The sequence below is a fragment of the Dermochelys coriacea genome, chromosome 2 (assembly GCF_009764565.3).
Source record: "Dermochelys coriacea isolate rDerCor1 chromosome 2, rDerCor1.pri.v4, whole genome shotgun sequence".
NCBI lineage: Eukaryota > Metazoa > Chordata > Testudines > Dermochelyidae > Dermochelys > Dermochelys coriacea.
The window spans coordinates 238,076,912-238,095,631 of record NC_050069.1 but is presented as its reverse complement, the minus strand read 5'-3'; the positions used below and the strand labels follow the sequence as shown (position 1 = coordinate 238,095,631).

At 44.9% G+C, this 18,720-nt stretch overlaps 1 long non-coding RNA gene across 1 annotated transcript; it reads right to left on the bottom strand.

The window, feature by feature from the left end:
• Positions 1-10,017: 10,017 nt before the first annotated feature.
• Positions 10,018-18,720, bottom strand: LOC122458540. The gene is made up of 3 exons (XR_006278583.1): positions 18,711-18,720; positions 16,571-16,573; positions 10,018-10,200 (listed from the first exon to the last, which is right to left on the bottom strand). It is a non-coding gene; the product is annotated as an uncharacterized LOC122458540 (long non-coding RNA).

Sequence of the window (18,720 nt, the reverse complement as noted above, 5' to 3'; positions counted from 1 at the left end):
CTTTATAGGGAATTTCCTGACTTAGATGGGGCTTATCATCTAATCAGGCTGTCTTAACCCCAGGCTCTCCAGCCCAGGGGCAAGCCACCCTGTTACACACTGACAGAGCAGAACCAAGCGTGGCCAACTGAACTTCAAAAGAGGCCTCCAGACAGGGTCATAGGCCAGTCTTAGAGGTACTAGTGACCCAAGGCAACTACAGAATGCCAGCTAAAATACAAAGGAGCTGCACACAGCACCCACAGGACACTTGCTAGATGGTTTGTTCCAAGCCATGTGTAATCAATCCCCCTTTTGGCACTGGCTTCGTACCTGTATGAAGTGCAAACAGGAGAGGGATACTCACAGTCTTTGGGCAGTTCCAAAGTTTCTATCAGCTAGGATGGGTTCACAGTGCTGCTGGCTCCTAGATGCCTGTCTCCTACTGGTGCGCTGAAGAGTAAAGCTATTGGGCGGCACCTCCTGGGAGACAAAGGGTTAATCACATTAGAGCAGTGGCTACAACACTTGAACTCAAAAATAATTGAAGCTCACACAAGCAAACAAATTAAAAACAGTAACAACAAACCTTATGTAAGGATTTGCTTAAAGAGAAATCTACCATTGGTATAAAAAGATTGGAGATATTTAATTTATTTTTAATTACTAACGACTGTACTAGCAAGCATACTAGGTCACATGACCACATACTCTTCCCAATGTTCTTACCCAAAAGCCTCTCCCTCCTCAGTTCTGTCTGTCCCCCATGTCACAGGTATCCAGGTGTTGCATGTGCAGATGCACTGCCGGCCTGTAAAGAGATGCTGTTAGAAACACGCTTCATTACACTGGGAATTGGCAGTGTAGGTCTTGAGTATCCAGCTAGATCAAAGTTCTGTCTCAGATGCAATGTGCCTTAGTGGTTCAAAATTAAATCCTAACTATCTATCTAACTATAACACAGCGTACTCACTCAGGTTTCTTTTCTGGCAGAGCAGTCAGGCAAGTAGGTCCTCCCTGGGAATCGCTGGAGAAGGACTAACCGCCTGGTCCCTTCTAGAACAGTACTGATGGGTTCAGCTGTAAGCAGGTTGGGTGTCTGGATCTGAAATCCCAGATCCAGGGTGGTCTGGCAAGCAGGCTGTAGGAGGTGGTAGGACAGACAGGTTCTCTCCTCCAGTTACTGGCAGGCTGGTAGCAGGAAGAACAGATTGTCTCCTCCTGAGGCTTTCCTGCAGGCTGGGGTTACAGACAGACCATTTGCTGGGCCTGGTAGTGCTACACTGTGCTAACAGGATGTAGGGAGACTTTCTCCTGAACCCCAATGTCTACACCACAATTAAACAGCCCATTAGCCCGAGCCCGAGCTGGACCAGCCAGGGGTCTTTAATTGTAGCATAGACATACCCTAATTGGCTACTGGGGACTGCTCCCCTCCTCCCAATTGTTGAGGGAGGTGAGTTGCCAGGGTGACTGGGAGTTCATGTTCTCCTCCACTTTCCCCCCCTACCCCTCCACACCACTGACAGAGAAGACAACAATGCAGGACTCTGCCATAGACCCCATGGGAGCCTGTAGCAAGGCGGTCTGGTTCCCCGCCACCATGGAGAGGGACAAGCCTCCTGGAGGCCAAAGTGGGAGGAGCCAGTGAACCCTGCACTCGCCCCTCAGAGGTCAAGGCACAGGACCAGAAGTATAAAAGCCCAACCCCAGAGCTCAGTTGAAACATAGCTACTGGAGAAGCTAGATGCATGTGGTAGAGCTTCCAGGTAGGAGATCTGAGGACTGGCCAGACCAGCCAATGCTGATGCTAGCCAGAGATGTTATTGAGTTTGCTGTTTGCCAGTTACCCTGAGGAGCTGCCAAGCCAACTGAGCACCAGTTACCCTGAGGAGCCCATGGTGTGTGACCCCCTTGAAGGATGCTGGCTGGACCCAGGTACCTCTAGAGAGGGAGGTTGGAAGTAGCCCAGGGGCAGCTGACCCTAGTCAGGCTGCAACACTGCCAGAGCCACTGTCAGTGTGTTGCAGCCAGGAACCCCACTGACCCAGTGGGTCTTCTGCTGCTGCTAGGGCCCTGGGCTGGGAAGCAGTGGAGTGGAAGGGCCTGTGTCTTGCCCTGCCACCTATCTTGAGGGTGGCAGTCTTTCCCTCTCCTAAGCTGCTAGGAGCCTGGGCTTTGCTATTGAATTCTTAGCTCAGGCAGGCTAGTTCCCTGACACACCAGACAGAAGTAGCGAGGCAGTCTGGTTCCCTGCTGCCCTGGAGAGTGATGGCCCTGACCGGATGTGCCTACAGAGCCCAAAAGGGGTCTCTTCTCTTGGCTTAGAAAGCCCTTGGTAAGGGAGGGGGACTATACATGGTCTTTTACATGCAGAATAGAAGGTCATGTAGCACCATGCTGTTGCACTCTAGATGCCAGCAAAGACAGATCAGGCTTCCTTTTAGTGGTTGTGTATGTTGGTGGTTTGTGGTTTGTTTGTTTTTTTTTTTTTGTTTTTTTTGCTGAGCCACCCCAATTTTTCATCACTTGTAGTCTGTTTTACAAGGAAGGTGTGCAGGCCAGCTGGGCTGTGGAGTGCTGCAGCAAACTATTTGTATATCTTTGGGCCACTTGTTGTTCTCTTATTTTCCAAGTCTACAGTTTGTACTTGGGCATGTCATTGTCCTATTGACATCAGTGAGTGTTCTTGCATCCTCTGAGGCTACTGTTCTACCATGACCCACAGTTTCTAAAGCAGCATAGGCTTCTTGGCAGAAGCCAGGAGGGGCACATTTGGGTGCAGCTCCATTAGTAGGGAATAAATTTGGGACTGCAAAACCACTTATGGAAATATCTCCCTGCTACCATACACATGGGCCTGGACACAGTATAAGCAGTCACTTCCCATTTTGTATGTGCAACTGACTGTTCCTTAAGTGGAGTACTTTGCATTTGTCCTTGTTGAATTTCATCCTATTTACTTCAGACCATTTCTCCAGTTTGTCCAGATCATTCTGAATTTTAATCCTATCCTTCAAAGCACTTGCAACCCCTCCCACACTGGTATCATCCGCAAACTTTAAGTGTACTCTCTCTATGCCATTATCTAAATCATTAATGAAGATATGGAAAAGAACTGGACCCAGAACTGATCCCTGCAGGACCCCATTTGTTATGCCCTTCCAGCATGACCTTGAACCACTGACCATTCTCTTGGAAATTTTCCAACCAGTTATGCATCCACCTTATAGTAGCTCCATCTAGGTAGTATTTCCTTAGTTCATTTATGAGAGGGTCATGTGAGACAGTATCAAAAGCCTTACTAAAGTCAAGATAGACCATCTCTCCTGCTTCTCCCCATCTGCAAGGCTTCTTACTCTGTCAAAGAACGCTATCAGGTTGGTTTGACATAATTTGTTCTTGACAAATCCATGCTGACTTATCACCTTACCTTCTAGGTGTTTGCAGATGTATTGCTTAATTATTTGCTCCATTATCTTTCTGGGTACAGAAGTTAAGCTGACTGGTCTGTAATTCCCCAGGTTGTTTTCCCTTTTTATAGATGGGCACTATATTTGTCCTTTTCCAGTCTTGGAATGTCTCCCATCTTCCATGACTTTACAAAGATAATTGATCATCTATATCAATTATATCTCCTCAGTCAGCTCCTTGAGGAGTCTAGGAGGCATTTAATTATGCCCTGGTGACTTGAAGACATCTAACTTCTCAAAGTAATTTTTGACTTGTTCTTTCCCTATTTTAGACTCTGATCCTACCTCACTTTCACTGGCATTCGCTATGTTAAACATGCAATTGCCACCAACCTTCCTGGTGAAAACCAAAGTCATTAAGCACCTCTGCCATTTCCACATTTTCTGTTATTCTTCCCCCCTCATTGAGTAACAAGCCTACTCTGTGCTTGGTCTTCCTCTTTCTTATGTATTTGTAGAATGTTTTCTTGTTACCTTTTATGTCCCTATCTAGTTTGATCTGGTCTTGTCTTGGCTTTTCTAATTTTGTCCCTACATACTTGTGGTGGTTTATATTCATCCTTTGTAATTTGACTGAATTTCCACATTTTGTAGGATTTTTTTTGAATTTTAGATCCTTGAAGATCTCCTGGGTTAAGCCAGGGTGGTCTCTTGCCACACTTCCTATCTTTCTTACGCAGTGGGATAGTTTGCTCTTGTGCCCTTAATAATGTATCTCTGAAAAACTACTAGCTGTCTTCAATTGTTTTTCTCCTTAGACTTGCTTTCCATGGGATTTTACCTACCAACTCCCTGAGTTTGCTAAAGTCTGCCTTCTTGAAATCCATTATCTTGTGCTGTTCTCCCTCCTACCATTCCTTAGAATCATGAACTCTATCATTTCATGATCATTCACCAAGTTGCCTTCCACTTTCAAATTCTCAACCAGTTCCTCCCTATTTGTCAAAATCAAATCTAGAACAGCCTCTCTCCTAGTAGCTTTCTCCACCTTCTGAAATAAAAAATTGTCTCCAATACATTCCAAGGACTCATTGGATAATCGGTGCACTGCTGTGTTTTCCCAACAGATGTCTGGGTAGTTGAAGTCTCGCATCACCACCAAGTCCTGTGCTTTGGATTTTTTTAGTAGTTTAAAAAAAAGCCTCATCCACCTCTTCCTGGTTAGGTGGTCTGTAGTAGACCCCCTACCATGACATAACCCTTGGTTTTTACCCCTTTTATCCTTGCCCAGAGACTTTCAACAAGTCTGTCTCATTTCTATCTCAACCTCAGTTCAAGTGTATACATTTTTAATATATAAGGCAACACCTTCTCCTTTTTCCCCTGCCTGTCCTCCCTGAGCAAGCTGTGCCCTTCTATATCAATATTCCAGTCATGTGTATTATCCCACCAAGTCTCTGATGCCAACTATCTCATAATTGTTTATTTACTAGCATTTTGAGTTCTTCCTGCTTATTCCCCATACTTTTTGCATTAGTATACAGACACCTAAGATACTGATTTGATTCCCCCTGTTCTGTCTTGTCTCCTCCTTATTTCTGCTATAACAGCCCATGCTCCTTGCAGATTCTGACCCTTCTCCCAGGTCTCCATGTTTTTGACTAACCTGTGGGCTTTGGTCACCTGCCCCCATTGAACCTAGTTTAAAGCCCTCCCTGCTAGGTTAGCCAAATATGGTCTTCCTCTTTCTCAATAGGTGAACCCATCTGTTTAGCAGTCCTTCTACTATGATTGTCTGCCTGCTCCACTTCCCTGCCTCCTGAGGCAGAATAACCAATCAGAGTTGCTGCAAGCAGACTTCTCTCCCCTTTTTTGCTCTCTCCTTCCCTCCAGCAACCATTCTCACAGGAGGGGAGGAGTAGGACAGAACTAAAGATCCCAACTGTCCAGGGTGGGTCTACTCCTGAGAGCAACAGGGACCCCAAGGAAAGCCAGGGGTGTTCATTGACCCCCAGAGTCCATCCTCTCACCCCCAGCCGGAAGTATTTGATCTTGTGCATGCTGCCAGTGCAAAATGAGAATGCTAAGTAGTCCTGTTTTGAGAGGACTACTTAGCATTATCTCAGTTCACACTGGCAACATACACATGGTCAAATATTTCTGGCTTGGGGGGGAGGGGTGGCCTTTGCCATGTGTTTGGCTGTGAATTTACAGCTAAGTGACCAATTAAGGCCCCTGGCATTCTCCAGAGTCAAGTATTTTGATTGTAAGCTCTTTGGGGGGCAGGAACTTGATTTGGTTCTGTGTTCGTGCAACAGCTAGCATAATGACATCCTGATACATGACTGGAGCTTGTAGGTACTATTTTATTTTTTTATTACATAAGGTTTACTTTCAAACTCAAATTATTGAAAATCCCTATCTATTTTGCAGTTTCAGAGATCTGTGATCACTTTGTTCTCCTACACATGCTCTCCTTTTTACCAGAAATCAGATGCACATGTAAGTTTGCTAAATTCTAAGGTTTTTTGTTAGGCATTCCACATAATGGCATTACTTATCATTAACTCTTTCATTTTACCCTTTCAGTTGGCTCAAACAATACCACCAAAAACAAATCAAATTGTTCAACACTTTGAAATTACAAAATGCTAAATAACAATGACTTTCCATGATGTTGAATTATTGTATCTCTAACTGCCTACTTACCTTCATTATAAACTTTCTGACTGGAGTAAAATCTTGGAGCACATCATTTTACAACACTTATGGTGAAAATAGATGTACAAACACTTTTTTTTTTTTTTTTACTATATCATTGAGATTATGTAAGGTACATTCTGCATACAAACAGAAATCCTATACCCTCTGGATTCACCAGGTCTTGTCCAGATTTTTTTATAAAAAGAGAGAAGCTGTGGATTCATTTCTCCATATGGGAATTCTGAGGTCTTTCATAGTACCTTGCCTATATATGCTCTGAGTCAGTTTCTTCTTTTCCACTGACACCCAATAGCTCCAATGCTGTGATATAGCAGTACACCAGATTGCTTTGATTATTTTTTTATTTTTGTTTTTTGTTAGGCTAACAAGAATGCACTGTCCAGACTCAGTTACAGCAGGAATCTAGGCAGTTCCTTTTAGATTCTGAGTAAATCTACTGAGTAGAGGCAAACTCCTGCTCCTCATAGCTTAAAGTTGATAGGTGGTACAGGTAGCAACACCTATAGTTAAGGTTGCCTGATGCTTACTATTATTCCCCCAAACATTAATTCTGGTAGTGGTTTGTGGCCATCCCTCCTTGAGGACTGTACATGCAGTTCAGGAATCTGAAATTGCTGTAAACTTCTGTTTGCTCTCAAATCTGCTCCTACTACCATACGTTGTTCAACTTGCAGGTTATGTCTACACTGCAAATCGTGGGATGTGATTGCATCTCATGTAGACTTAGCTGAGATAGCTGTAATGTAGCTAGCTCAGGTACTTGAGCAGTGAAGGTGTGAGTTCAGGCTAGCAACAATGTAATTCCCCAGGATGCTGAGTAGGCTTGTACAGCCTGTGCTGAAGCTAGGGCTGTCACAGCTCAATTGCTGCAGTACCCAAGCTAGCTAGGGAAAAGCTAGCTCGGGTAGATCTATAGGAGCTGCAATCACTCCCCATGATGCAGTGTAGACATGCCCTCAGACACTGACAGTCTGTATTTAACAATTAAACTATTCTTAAAATACTAATGACTGCAACTGGTTGCTCTCTCAGTGCAGTAACCCACCTTGTAAGACAGAGGTTAACCCTTATTTTCTGCTGCATACCCCACACTCTTGCATACCACTAGCAGCTGCTCCATGCAGATTGCAGAGGATCCATTGAAAGTAGGGAGGTTAAAGGGATTAGAGAATGAAGTGACTGGTGACCAGAGGATACACTGATGGATCTACTGGAGCAAAGAATGGATTGGAAACTAAGTCCTTTCCAGAGGCTAAAGGGGGGAAAAAAATTGATTGGAGGCAGAGATCTGATTGAAAGTGTGTGGAGAGGCTGGTAGAGGTTGGTTAGAACATGAAGTCGCAATTTTTTCTGCATAAAACCTTTCCTATCTATCATGCAGCTAAAACTCTCATCCAGGCTCTCATTTTTGTCAGACCTGGAAAGACACTGGAGCAGATTATTAAACAACTTGTAAGCCTCTGACCTATGAGGAAAGGTTTAAAAAAAAAAAACAAAACCTTGACTTTAGTCTTGAGACGCCTGAGGGGACCTAATAACAGCCTTCCAATATGTTAGGGGCTCTTATAAAGAAGACCATGTTCAATTGTTCTCCTTGTATGCAGAAGGTAGGACAAGAAGTAAAGGGCTAAATCTGCAGCAGTGGAGATTTGGGAGAGATATTGGAAAATCCTTTCAACTATAAGGATAGTTAAGTACTGGAATAGGCTTCCAAGGATGGTGTGGAGTCCCCGTCAGAGGTTTGTTTTTTTTTTTTTTGTTTTTTTTTTTTTTAAAAAGTTGGACAAACATCTGTCAGGCATGGGCAGTGTGTGAATCACCAGCTGGGGGAGCCTGGCCCCTGCCCCAGGCTAGTACCCCAAGCCTCTCCCCAACCCCAGAGGAGGGTGGGTGATTCAGCTGCAGCCTCCCTCCCAAACCACAGAGCACTAGGAGGGCAGACAGTGCACCCAGCCCCAGAGCATGGGGCAGCATGGCCTGAGCTGGGGCCACGTGACAAGGAGACTGGAGCAGCCATGCCTAGCAGAAGCAGGAGGAGGGGCCCTGGGGACAGAGCATGTTAACCACCCATGCTGTCAGGGATGGTTTACTTGGTCCATAGCACAGGGGGCTGGATTTGATGACTTCTCTAGGTCTCTTCCAGCCCTACGTTTCTAGGATTCTATGTCTCAACTACTTCTCTCTGGCTTTGACACAGGCAACCTTGTCCTGATCATTCTCATTCAGGATGTTGCTGCAAAGATCACTTCCTTCCTTGTTGCTTTGACCATCACCCCCTCTTCAAATCCCTCCACTCACCTCTACTTTTCAATTGCATCAAATATAAACTATCTCAACCCAGCCCATCATCTCTCATTCACTATTAAAATGTCTATTCCCATTCCTGATCAGCCTAGGATGTCTGCTTCTGTCACCCACTTATTAAATCTTCAAACAAGCATCTTTCTGCTGTCTCCCAGGCTGCCTCTTGCACTTGGGAGGTGCTTATTATCTGCAAACCTAACTCATTATCCTCCAAACCCCACCTTAAAACTCTCCTCTGCCAAGATGTCTACAAAAAAGAAACTTACAATGGCTAAGCTTTTGGTGTGCTGAGACCATTGCCTGTCATGTTGATCATTGTTTCTTAATTTCCTTTTGCTCCCCATCTGTCTCGTTTTATACATGGATTGTAAGTTCTTGGGGGGTAGGGACCACTGCTTTGTTCTGTCTTTGTACAGCACCTAACACAATGGGGTCCTGGTCCTTGGGGCTCCTAGGCTGTGTTAATAATTAATGTAACAGTGGCTTACCTAGTCTGATGTAAAGTCATGTGCCTCAGTTTCCCCTCAAATGTCTGGGTGCTTTGACTGGAAGACCAAAGGCAAGGATCTTACCCTTCCAGGATGAACAAAATCCAAATACCCAAATGTAATAGACATCTCTTCCCCTGGGTCACAGGCCTCCATTGAGTCCTGTCCACTTTGTCTCCTCTCCAGGGTATAACAGCAATTTGCCTTTCCCAGATTTTTTCCCCAGGCCTTTTCTTGGCCCATAGGGGTTTTCATACCATACCCAGGTGGCAAGATGGAGAAGTCTGAGCCCTCTGTCTAGTTTGAACTTCAGCCCAGGGACCCTGTATCATGTAGCAGCTGTCCTCCATAGAATATCAGGGTTGGAAGCGACCTCCTGAGGTCATCTAGTCCAACCCCTACTCAAAGCGGGACCAATCCCCAACTAAATCATCTCAGCCAGGGCTTTGTCAAGCCAGGCCTTAAACTCCTAAGGAAGGAGATTCCACAACCTCCCTAGGTAACCCATTCTAGTGCTTCACCACCCTCCTAGTGAAAGCTTTTTTTTTTTTTTTTTCCCCCCTAATTTCCAACCTAAACCTCCCCAACTGCAACTTGAGATCATTGCTCCTCATTCTGTCATCTGCCACCACTGAACAGCCTAGCTCCATCCTCTCTGGAACCCCCTTTCATGTAGTTGAAAGCAGCTATCCAATCCCCCCTCATTCTTTTCTCCAGACTGAATAATCCCAGTTCCCTCAGCATCTCCTCATAAGTCATCTGCTCCAGCCCCTTAATCATTTTTGTTGCCCTCCACTGGACTCTTTCTAACTTTTCCACATCCTTGTAGTGTGAGGCCCAAAACTTGGCATAGTACTACAGATGAGGCCTCCTCAATGTCAAATAGAGGGGAATGATCACGTCCCTCAATCTGCTGGCAATGCTCCTACTTATGCAGCCCAAAATGCCTTTAGCCTTCCTGGTAGCAAGGACACATTGTTGATTCATATCCAGCTTCTTGTCCACTGTAATCCCCAGGTCCTTTTCTGCAGAACTGCTGCCTAGCCACTTGGTCCCTAGTCTGTAGCAGTGCATGCAATTCTTCCGTCCTAAGCGCAGGATGCTGCATGTGTCCTTGTTGAACCTCATCAGACTTCTTTTTGCCCAATTCTCTAATTTGTCTAGGTCCCTCTGTATCCTATCCCTACCCTCCAGCATATCTAACACTCCTCCCAGTTTAGTGTCCTCTACAAACTTGCCAAGGGTGCAATCTACTTCATTCTCCAGATCATGAATGAAGATACTGAACAAAACTCAAACTCCACTCCCTGTTCATTCTTCCTACAGCCACTCGCTACCTTGCTAGTCTCTAGGCCTCTCCCCAGCCTCATCCCATCAAATCTTCTGTCAAACTGTTGGTCTTCCACAGGTTTCACCAGGCTTCTTCCCTTGGCCACTATGGATAGCTCAACCCCGCACACGCACGCGCGCGCGCTCTCTCTCTCTCTCTCTCTCTCTCTCTCTCTCTCTCTCTCTCTCTCTCTCTCTCTCTCTCAGATAGCAGATCAGATTTGTGCAAAAAAATTAAATTGGCAAATTTCATGCTTTTATCATGAAACCCAGTCTTAGAGCATGACTTAATCAAGGTTTTCAGATATGGGGCCGGGGCAGCTCATGCTACATTGGCTGTAGCAGCCATTTTAACAACATTGTTGTTGGCAAATAGCATTGTTTTACTGTTGGACATACAAGGGAGGTATTATTGGTTTTGCTTCAGCATGACCTTAAAATTGGTGTAAAGGCACATTTTGTACTAATTTTGATTGTCAATTGTCACATTTCTCCTATCTTTTCCTCTTTCAGACGCTACTTTGGGGGCACCATTTGGGGGGGCTAGGGCAGGGGGAGTGCCAAGTTTTGTACCATATTTAGGTGAAGTTTGCAGCAGGAGGGAAGATGCTGCCCCTCCTCCCCCACTCACTGTCTGCAGCCACACCACTGCCCCTGCCCCACCACCAAAGAAAATGTTGGTGTGGGGGAGATTCCTTCATTGGCTCTAGGCTCCTGTTCCTTGAATTATTTCTCTGGAGGATCAGGTCTCCTGGAGGGAGTAGGTGATGCTGGTTGCTCCTCTCTATGGTGGGTACTTGACACTTTGGGAAAATTGCTGGTGATAAGCTGGTCAGAGTGGTAGTGCATACAGCACTGGAGGACACACCCAAGGGTGCTCATAACAGTGAGGAGTTAGTGGTAATCATGGGCCATGAGCAGTTGCAGTTTCAGCAAAGGCCTCTGGGAAGGGGCCTATATATGAGTGAGGAAGAGACAAAGGTAGAATCCTTATCAGAATCCTCTTGCTCAGTTTTGCCAAGGAACAGTGGAGCACCTGGAGAGATCTGAAGTGAAACAATGGGTACTGGGTAAAGTTCAGGTCGTCTGGATGGTCTAAGTACTGACAACACATCAGAGCTAAGGAGCAATGTCAGGAGTCTGAGGTACAGCCAGGTGCTGGGGAAAACACAACTCCTGTGGTGCTGCAAGGGTGATCAGTACTGAGGTTGATATCTGTGCTGAAGTAGTCATGACAGACCATGTTGCAGGCTTTAGGTACTTGGAGGGAAGCGCCGCTGCTGAAGATCTTGTGCACTCTGAGGAAGGCGCAGTCAGAGCCTGAGTGGGCTTCTTTAGTACCAAGGAAGAGCTCTCCAGGCCTGTAGCTTTGCCACCTTGCAGTCTAGCCATGCCCCTTTTTCAGAGATGTGGTGAGAAATCTCACCTAATGGCATAGTACCCAAGGAAATCCATGTATCAGTTTTTTCATGCTGAGTTTGCAGTGGTAAATTAAAAGCAATCTGGATTTATTTTAAAGGGAGCATAAGGTATTTCAGCTGAATTTCTGAAAGATATCCATTATAACTATTCATGTTATCCTAATTTTGCCCACTCATAGAATACCTAGATTTGTGAAGCAGTTATATATATCTTTGACATTCTATTATCATACTCTGGTAGAGTATTATCCAATTTACTGACAGCCTGGGTTTTATATTTGCTACTATCTGGTATTTACTAATTGATTTTTGCCTTCTGAATTATCTATATTCTGCAGTGCAAGTTGATATGTAACAAAAAATGATTAAAAACACAAATTAAGCCATGAATAGCCTATAACAAGGAACATAATCTTAGATAATGTCCTGAAGATCTAAGCTTCTGCTGCAAACAATACCCCCATAAATACTACTAGCCAGGAACCATCCATGTAGCAACTCCACAAATACTTTGGTCCAGATATTTGTAAGGAAAGGACTATAATATTTCCTAAAGAATTTGTTCATTGGATCATCTTCTGCCCCAGATGACTTGTCAGAAGATCGTCCTACACAGAACATGTATAAACAGGAGCCATTAGGCTTAATGTCCTTTACTTTTTGTGTAAATTAACTAGTGTCTGTTGCCACCTTCCCTCTTACTATTTAAAGCAAGAACAGCTCCTATGAATGTGATGTATAAATGGCAGAAGATAAAAGCAGTTCCTGTGCAGAGACTGAAAGAGTCATGATCCCTATGTAAAAGGCTAAAACATCAGTGAGTGGTGATTGTGATAGACACTGCTGTTAGGGAGCCTTCAGTCACACTATGTACTGATACAAAGCATAGGACTGTTTGATTAGAGGGTAAGTCTAATAAACCCCATAGACTACATGGTGGTATTCTAAAATGTGTCTGGGCCAAGGTTTGTTATCACTTTTGATATAAACACTTAATGAGTTAGAGGCGCATTACAAAGGCTTCTCAGTAGCCCATGCTATACCTCAGTTTTCCTAAACAGCTAAATTTATATTGCTGATATTTACATGCAATTCCAGTTCCAAATTATGGGTTGGACAGCACCTATGAGTTCTTGGCCTATGACTAGGGCTCCTAGGCAGTGCTTTAATGCATTTATTAATAGGACCTGATCCTTTTCCTGGGAATTCATGAAGGGGAAGGAGTGTCCTTAAAGTGCAATTTCCTATCTCCAAACAGCTGTGGTGCCAGGATGAGATGAGCTGGGGGAAGGTGCCACTGTTGATCAGTATCTCAGCATGGATAGACCTACCCTCTTGTAAGATTCCTAGGATTTTCTATTTTGGGAGGAAGCCTTTCCAGAGGGACAGCCCCCTCTCTTTCAATGGGCCACTGTAAGGGCATTGATTAGATTCCTCACAAAATATCCTCTACCACCACTTTTAATGAGTGGACAACCTTAGGCTCTGGAATGACTTAGAAATCTTGTGCAGTGTCTTGTCCTAAGCATCTTATATACATGGAAGTTAAGAAAAAGCATTAAGAGGCTCTTCACTTTTGAATAGAAATGCTACAGGCAATTGCTCTGTTAGCTATGGTTAGTACACAACTAACAAGGAGGTACTTGCCTGAATTTACAGCATAACTAGAGTGATGCCTCTGATCAAGAACAGATGAGAAACTGCAATTTGCAGGACATGCAAGTTGGATAAGCAAAGGACAGTTGCTGAAGCAAGAATTGCAGGGAATGGTGCCAAGGGCATCAGCAGCAAGTGTAGGTCAATGATGTGACTGACTAGATGAGATGCAGTGTGGTGCATTTCTCCAGGTGTGTGAAATCCACAAAACATGGAGGAAGATTTCTGGGCAATGACTTGTGTGCTGTTTGCTAATCATTGTGATGTGATGGGTGACTTGCAATCTAAGAATGTATGTACATAATTGAGGCTGCAGTTGACAAGAGTCAAGTCAGAGCCAAGGACTGGAAAAATGAAGAAAACCTTCACTTCTACAGCACAGGGTTATCCACACACACTGAACTCAAGTTCAAATACAGTAAAAGCTGCTTTATCCAGGATGTTGGGAGAATGGGGGGCATTCAGGTAAATGAAAAATTCAGGTTAACTAAGAGGGAGGGAGTTTAGATGCAGGAGGGGGTGCAGGCTCTGGGAAGCAGCTTGGGGCAGGAGGGGTTTTGGGGTGCCAGATCTGGGAGTGCTCACCACAGGTGGCTCTCCGCAAGCTGCAGCTTGTCCCTGCTGGCCCTAGGCAGAGATCACAAGAGTTTCTGTGCACTGGCTCCACCCCCAGGCACCACCGTTGCAGCTCCCATTGGCTGCAGTTCCCAGCCCATGAGAGCTGCCTAGTTGCACCTCCACCAAGGAGCTGCAGTGACACCTGAGATGAGCACCCCCAGATCTGGCACCTTGAGCCCCTTCCCACACCCCAACTCTCTCCCAGAGTACACCTATTCTTGCACTCCAAACCCCTTGTGGCCATTCCTCTGCCTAAGAGCAGCAGGGACACATTGCCATTTCTAGGGAGCCTGCCAACCCTGCACCAACCACATTATAAACCAGACTTTCTATGAAGATTAGAAATGCCAGTTTATAGAGCTTTCCAGTTGGAACAGGGATGGATAACACAGCTTTTACTGTACCATGAAATCACAGCAGCAAAACTCAGGGAAACATTAACAGGCTCTGTCAGGCTCAATCACCCACTGTTTTGAGAATCCTGTGACTTATGGACTGCAGTTCAGGGCAACTTTTTTTTTTGAGTTTAAGTCAGACAAATATTCACTGGTCTATCTAGGTATTTATAGACACAAACATCTGGGCACTGCAGATTACATATATCTGACAGGACCCAGTTCTCTCCCTCATGCTTTTTTCCTTTGGCCACAATATTTTTATTCATAGATACTAAGGTCAGAAGGGACCATTATCATCTAGTCCAACATCCTGCACAATGCAGGCCACAGAATCTCACCCATCCACTCCTGCAAAAAAGCTCACCTATGTCTGAGCTATTGAAGTCCTCAAATTTTGGTTTAAAGATTTCAAGGAGCAGAGAATCCTCCAGCAAGTGACCTGTGCCCCATCCTACACAGGAAGGTGAAAAACCTCCAGGGCCACCTCCAATCTGCCCTGGAGGAAAATTCCTTCCCAACCCCAAATATGGCAATCAGCTAAACCCTGAGCATATGGGCAAGATTCACCAGCCACATACTACAGAAAATTCTTTCCTGGGTAACTCAGATCCCATCCCATCACAGGCCATTGGGCCTATTTACCATGAATATTTAAACATGAATTAATTATCAAAATCATGTTATCCCATCATACCATCTCCTCCATAAACTTATCAAGTTTAATCTTAAAGCCAGATAGGTCTCTTGCCCCCACTGCTTCCCTTGGAAGGCTATTCCAGAACTTCACTCCTCTGATGGTTAGAAACCTTCGTATAACTTCAAGTCTAAACTTCCCAATGACCAGTTTATATCCATTTGTTCTTGTGTCCACATTGGTACTGCACTTTAATTCCTCTCCCTCTCCAGTATTTATCCCTCTATTTATAGAGAGCAATCTTATTTCCCCTCAACCTTCTTTTAGTTAGGCTAAACAAGCCAAGCTCCTTAAGTCTCCTTTCATAAGACAAGTTTTCCATTCCTCAGATCACCTAGTAGCCCTTCTCTGTACCTGCTCCAGTTTGAATTCATTCTTTTTAAACATGGGAGACCAGAACTGCACATAATCCAGGAGAGGTCTCACCAGTGCCTTGTATAAATGGTACTAACACCTCCTTATCTCCACTGGAAATACCTCACCTGATGCATCCCAAGACTGCATTAGCTTTTTTTCACAGCCATATCACATTGGCAGCTCAGTCATCCTATGATCAACCAATACTCCAAGGTCCTTCTCCTCCTCCATTACTTCTAATTGATGCATCCCTAGCTAATTCTTAATCCCTAAATGCATAACTTTACACTTCTCACTATTAAATTTCATCCTATTAGTATTACTCCAGTTTACAAAGTCATCCAAATCTTCCTGTATGATTTCCCAGTCCTTCTCTAAATTGGCAATACCTCCCAGCTTTGTATCATCCGCAAACTTTATTAGAAGAAAAAGAGTACTTGTGGCACCTTAGAGACTAACAAATTTATTAGAGCATAAGCTTTCGTGAGCTACAGCTCACTTCATCGGATGCATTTGGTGAAAAAAACAGAGGAGAGATTTATATACACACACACACACACACACACACACACAACATGAAACAATGGGTTTATCATACACACTGTAAGGAGAGTGATCACTTAAGATAAGCCATCACCCACAGCAGGGGGGGAAAGGAGGAAAACCTTCCATGGTGACAAGCAGGTAGGCTAATTCCAGCAGTTAACAAGAATATCAGAGGAACAGTGGGGGGGGGGGGGAGGGCTGGGAGGGAGAAATACCATGGGGAAATAGTTTTACTTTGTGTAATGACTCATCCATTCCCAGTCTCTATTCAAGCCTAAGTTAATTGTATCCAGTTTGCAAATTAATTCCAATTCAGCAGTCTCTCGTTAGAGTCTGTTTTTGAAGCTTTTTTGTTGAAGGATAGCCACTCTTAGGTCTGTGATCGAGTGACCAGAGAGATTGAAGTGTTCTCCAACTGGTTTCTGAATGTTATAATTCTTGACGTCTGATTTGTGTCCATTCATTCTTTTACGTAGAGACTGTCCAGTTTGGCCAATGTACATGGCAGAGGGGCATTGCTGGCACATGATGGCATATATCACATTGGTAGATGCGCAGGTGAACGAGCCTCTGATAGTGTGGCTGATGTGATTAGGCCCTATGATGGTATCCCCTGAATAGATATGTGGACAGAGTTGGCAACGGGCTTTGTTGCAAGGATAGGTTCCTGGGTTAGTGGTTCTGTTGTGTGGTGTGTGGTTGCTGGTGAGTATTTGCTTCAGATTGGGGGGCTGTCTGTAAGCAAGGACTGGTCTGTCTCCCAAGATCTGAGAGAGCGATGGCTCGTCCTTCAGGATAGGTTGTAGATCCTTGATGATGCGTTGGAGAGGTTTTAGTTGGGGGCTGAAGGTGATGGCTAGTGGCGTTCTGTTGTTTTCTTTGTTGGGCCTGTCCTGTAGTAGGTGACTTCTGGGTACTCTTCTGGCTCTGTCAATCTGGTTCTTCACTTCAGCAGGTGGGTACTGTAGTTGTAGGAATGCATGATAGAGATCTTGTAGGTGTTTGTCTCTGTCTGAGGGGTTGGAGCAAATGCGGTTATATCGTAGCGCTTGGCTGTAGACAATGGATTGAGTGGTATGATCTGGATGAAAGCTAGAGGCATGTAGGTAGGAATAGCGGTCAGTAGGTTTCCGATATAGGGTGGTGTTTATGTGACCATCGCTTATTAGCACCATAGTGTCCAGGAAGTGGATCTCTTGTGTGGACTGGTCCAGGCTGAGGTTGATGGTGGGATGGAAATTGTTGAAATCATGGTGGAATTCCTCAAGAGCTTCTTTTCCATGGGTCCAGATGATGAAGATGTCATCAATGTAGCGCAAGTAGAGTAGGGGCATTAGGGGACGAGAGCTGAGGAAGCGTTGTTCTAAGTCAGCCATAAAAATGTTGGCATACTGTGGGGCCATGCAGGTACCCATCGCAGTGCCGCTGATTTGAAGGTATACATTGTCACCAAATGTGAAATAGTTATGGGTCAGGACAAAGTCACAAAGTTCTGCCACCAGGTTAGCCATGACAGTATCGGGGATACTGTTCCTGACGGCTCGTAGTCCATCTTTGTGTGGAATGTTGGTGTAAAGGGCTTCTACATCCATAGTGGCTAGGATGGTGTTTTTAGGAAGATCACCAATGGACTGTAGTTTCCTCAGGAAATCGGTGGTGTCTCGAAGATAGCTGGGAGTGCTGGTAACGAAAGGCCTGAGGAGGGAGTCTACATAGCCAGACAATCCTGCTGTCAGGGTGCCAATGCCTGAGATGATGGGGCGTCCAGGATTTCCAGGTTTATGGATCTTGGGTAGCAGATAGAATACCCCAGGTCCTGGCTCCAGGTGTGTGTCTGTGCGGATTTGTTCTTGTGCTTTTTCAGGGAGTTTCTTGAGCAAATGCTGTAGTTTCTTTTGGTAACTCTCAGTGGGATCAGAGGGTAATGGCTTGTAGAAAGTGGTGTTGGAGAGCTGCCTAGTAGCCTCTTGTTCATACTCCGACCTATTCATGATGACGACAGCACCTCCTTTGTCAGCCTTTTTGATTATGATGTCAGAGTTGTTTCTGAGGCTGTGGATGGCACTGTGTTCTGCATGGCTGAGGTTATGGGGTAAGCGATGCTGCTTTTCCACAATTTCAGCTCGTGCACGTCAGCGGAAGCAGTCGATGTAGAAATCCAGGCTGCTGTTTCGACCTTCAGGAGGAGTCCACCCAGAATCCTTCTTTTTGTAGTGTTGGCAGGAAGGTCTCTGTGGGTTAATATATTGGTCAGAGGTGTGTTGGAAATATTCCTTGAGTCTGAGACGTCGAAAATAGGATTCTAGGTCACCACAGAACTGTATCATGTTCGTGGGGGTGGAGGGGCAAAAGGAGAGGCCCCGAGATAGGACAGATTCTTCCGCTGGGCTAAGAGTATAGTTGGATAGATTAACAATATTGCTGGGTGGGTTACGGGAACCATTGTTGTGGCCCCTTGTGGCATGTAGTAGTTTAGATAGCTTAGTGTCCTTTTTCTTTTGTAGAGAATCAAAGTGTGTTTTGTAAATGGCTTGTCTAGTTTTTGTAAAGTCCAGCCACGAGGAAGTTTGTGTGGAAGGCACATCAGCCACACTATCAGAGGCTCGTTCACCTGCGCATCTACCAATGTGATATATGCCATCATGTGCCAGCAATGCCCCTCTGCCATGTACATTGGCCAAACTGGACAGTCTCTACGTAAAAGAATGAATGGACACAAATCAGACGTCAAGAATTATAACATTCAAAAACCAGTTGGAGAACACTTCAATCTCTCTGGTCACTCGATCACAG